We start from the raw sequence: 4,227 nt of genomic DNA on the forward strand, positions 1-4,227 counted from the left end.
TAAGTTTGATACATTAATGAGCTTTTTTTCTGTTACTTGGTATTTACACCCTCTCCAGTTTTATGTAGAAAGAGTTAACAATGTTTAAGGGATGTGGTGTGCAGTGTTTGTGGAATCAGTGTAATTAAATTGGATACTTTCATCAGTTCCTTCTCTAACCCAGACTTTGCTAGATTTGTAGCTTCACCCTGTTTAAAATAGGTTACTCAGTGATATAAATCAATCAGTTACAACCCCGAAACCTCAGCGGGTATATTTGTTCCAATGCTTTATGATGATCTCGATTTCCATTGAAATTTTCAATCAGCAAATCCCAACGGGTGTTTTGGGTTTGACAAACTAACTTTTTTACTTGCCTGGTTCCTGGAAATGATCCAGTGGGGATTTGCTTATCCGTACAGATATAGAAATAAATACATTCCATCATTTCACAAATGACAGTTGTGTAAATAAATATACCGCGATATCCAACATGGAAAAGCAGCTCTTCATGTTCTTAAACAAATTTCCTCATTTTATTTTATTAATCCACTTACGTTTCAATGTAAAACATATATTCAGAGCATCTCTCTAAACTTAAAGAATGGTAAAACAATTGCAGGTTTTACAAACACATAACATGCGATCGTATAAGTAAGATTAAGGCCGACTTTGTGAAATTTTTATTCTAATTGTCTTTATGATGGTGCGAAAAATATTTCTCGATGTCCGTCCCCAACTTAACAGAGAAACTGAGATGAAAACCAAAAGGATTTTTCAAAAACTATTTGGAGCGATTTGATCGGTTCCCCTTCTCCTTTCTTTAATTGTTACCTTTTGATAATTGTTGATCTTGATCCGTTTGCTTCATTTTTTTCTGTCATTTATGGTGAATTTTCTATCCGTTAACGTTCTTAAATATTTGATTTGTTTGTTCCCTACCTCTTGATTTGTGATTTGTCGACCTTCAGGTAAAAATCTGAAACAGAAATGTGTTTATATGCAGGCGTGACTCTGAAGTGTGAGACCGAGAGGTGATGCCGGATGTGTGACCGAGAGAACAACTGCTGGAGGCAGAACTGTCTCCGAACATACCCCGTGTGGCATTGCTCATGGTAGGTCGGATGACAATGTTTTATATTGACTGAACGGCTATGTATATAACGCAGAACGGATTTTACTGCTGCTTTAACTCCACAAACTTTAATCACCATAAATGACCAAAGTCTCAGATCAGTAAGAATTGAATTACTGTTGGTGAGGGGAGTTTGTACATTGGAAGGAGTTTATACAATTACAGCTCCAGGTAAAACCTGCAAACCTCCCTCGCCTGTAGGTGACGTCACTATGAGATGTCCAGCTTTCTTTGCGCTTCTGGAGTTCTGAAGTGTGATTGAACCTCACCAAAAGTTTCCTATAATTAGTGAGGAAGGAAGGTATCAGTGTAAATGGGAGATATAAACGTGGATGTTTCACTGGGTAACCATGGGAACCTGATACACTGCTCATTCCAGTTATTTGTCCAGCAGGAAACAGAAATCATTCTCTTCAACTGTACTCGCCCGAAGGAAAAGGAAACAAACAAAACTGCTCAGTTCTTTGTTTTAGCTTCTTCTGTTGGTTTACGTTCACTCACCGAGAAAGTGACAGAGAGACTGAGAGACTGGATTGGCTTTTTCACTTTGTAATCGATTATACTTTGTACTTATTGTAAGAGACGGTTCCATCCCAATTGTCATGTGCCTGATATTCTCATTAATACTAAGATGTGTTCAAAATGAGTTTCTGCTAATTTTACAAAAGCTGAACAGCGAAACTGCTCTGAAACGAGTTTCGCTTCGCAAATTTAATGGAGATGGGTTGCTGGTTGCAACTAAATTAGTTTGTAAAATCAGCCCTCTGGAACAGTATCCTCGAAACGTGTTTCGGAGACATTGTATGAGAGCTCCATCTGTACAATGAAGGAACACTTCCGCACTGCAGTTCTGGAATCCTTTCCTTGTTGACTCCGAAACTAATACAAATATTATTTTGTTGAAGATCATTTTGTTGTTGAACTCACAAATTGGGTAAATATCACATCGGAGGCTTAAGACAATAAAGGACCCGATGAAACAGGCACTTTGAGCAGCGAAGCCACGGAGCCAAATCAAGCTGCAAAATCACCATCTCCTCTCACTGACACCTGTCAGATACTCGCCACTGTGTGTTGGAGTTTGAGGCCGTTTGGTTCATTTCGATTTCGCTTGCACATTTCGCTGTTTTTATCTGTCAAATTGTCGGTTGATTCTGAATGAAAAGTGAAATAAAATACATCAACTCCCATGACTTGGGCCAGTGGCGCAATGGATAACGCGTCTGACTACGGATCAGAAGATTGTAGGTTCGACTCCTACCTGGCTCGGGTTTGTGCAATTTTATCTCTGACACTGGGGAACGAAGAATCAAATTTCCTGATAAGATATTGTTTATGGTGAAGCAGGAAATAAAACATTCCATCTTGAAAGATTTAGGTTCAATTACAAAAAGAAACTGTGACCACAACGTTTTCCAACAAGCCGCCTTTTAGTTTGATGTCAGACACACTGACATTGCAGCACGAGGTGGAGACACCGCGCTGATGACCTTCAGGTGTATCCGGGCCGTTCAGACACTTCGTGTGACACAAGAGATTTCCAATCCCCGCCAGCTCCTCGACGCCGAGACGTTCGTTAAAAGCAGCATTCACCGACAGGACCGCTATTCCGCTCCCTTTGCCGGTCTGCGGGAAATCCGATGCTGAAAATACAAAGCAGGACGGACAGTATCTGGAAAACAGTTAAACTTTCAATGTTCAGAATTTGATGAGAACGATCAACAGGACTTTGGGTACATATAAAGTGGGTGTGGAGTCGGAGTGCGCTGTTCCTTTATAAACTGTGGGAGTGTAGATATGAGTGCGATGTTTATATATGAACTGTGGGTGTGTAGATATGAGTACGATGTTTATATATGAACTGTGGGTGTGTAGATATGAGTACGATGTTTATATATGAAGTGCGGAATGACCGGGAGGGGCAATTCCTCCCGGGGTTATACGTTCTTCCAACATAAGGACACAACGTTCAATTAACAGTGGGGCGGAAATCGCTCAGTTGGGAGGGGGTTAGATTAAAGGTCTAAAGATCTCGTATTTCGGCAGTTTGAGTTATTTAGTTTCTGCTTCTTTGAAACCTAGAATCATAGAATGGTTTCAGCACGGAAGGAGACCATTCGGCGCGTCGGGTCCGTGCTTGCCCTCTGCAAGAGCATTCCAGCACGTCACATTCCCCCGCAGTTTACCCGTAGCCCAGCGCCTTTTCCCTTCAAGTACTTATCCAGTTCCATTTTGAAAGCCACGATTGAATTTGCCTCCAGCACTCACTCAGGCAGTGAATTCCAGATCTTAACTACTCGCTGTGTAAAATCGTTTTACCTCATGTCGACTTTGATTCTTTTGCAATCACCATAAATCTTTGTCCTCTGGTTCTTGACTCTTCCGACCATGGGAGCAGTTTCTCTCTATCTGCCCTGTCTTGACTCTTCATGATTTTAAATACATCGACCAAATCTCCTCTCAACATTCTCTGCTCTCAGGAGAACAACCCCAGCTTCTCCAGTCTATCCACTGAACTGAAGTCCTTCATCCCTGGAACAATTCTATTAATCTCTTCTGCACCCTCTCTAAGGCCTTCACAGCCTTCCTAAAGTGCGGTGCCCAGAACTGGACACAATACTGCAGTTGTGGCCGAAGCAGTGTTTTACAAAGGCTCATTGTAACTTCCTTGTTTTTACACTCTAGGCCTCTATTTGTAAAGCCCACGATCCCTTGTGCATTTTTAACCGCTTTCTCAATTTGCCCTGCCACCTTTAAATATTTGTTCAGATTTCTCGGTTCTTGCAACTCCTTTCGAATTGTGCTCTTTAGTTTATTCCGCCTCTCCTCGTTCTTCCTCACAAAATGTATCGCTTCGCACTTCTCTGCATTAAATTTGATCTGCCATGTGTCCGCCCATTCCACCAGCCTGTCATTGTCCTATCACTATCCCCCTCGCTGTTCACTACACTTCCAAGCTTTGTGTCATATGCTAATTTTGAATTTGTGCCCTGTACACCAACGTCCAAGTCATTAATATATATCAAGAAAAGCAGTGGTCCGAGTACCGACCCGTGGGGAACACGACTGTACACCTCCCTCCAGTCTGATAAACAACCGTTCACCACTGCTCT

At 41.6% G+C, this 4,227-nt stretch overlaps 1 non-coding gene across 1 annotated transcript; it reads left to right on the forward strand.

The window, feature by feature from the left end:
- The first annotated feature begins 2,310 nt into the window (after nucleotides 1-2,310).
- On the forward strand, nucleotides 2,311-2,383 carry trnar-acg (transfer RNA arginine (anticodon ACG)). Its single transcript has one exon. It is a non-coding gene; the product is annotated as a tRNA-Arg (tRNA).
- The last annotated feature ends 1,844 nt before the right edge of the window (nucleotides 2,384-4,227 follow it).

This window comes from Heptranchias perlo, chromosome 20, assembly GCF_035084215.1.
Source record: "Heptranchias perlo isolate sHepPer1 chromosome 20, sHepPer1.hap1, whole genome shotgun sequence".
Taxonomy (NCBI): domain Eukaryota; kingdom Metazoa; phylum Chordata; class Chondrichthyes; order Hexanchiformes; family Hexanchidae; genus Heptranchias; species Heptranchias perlo.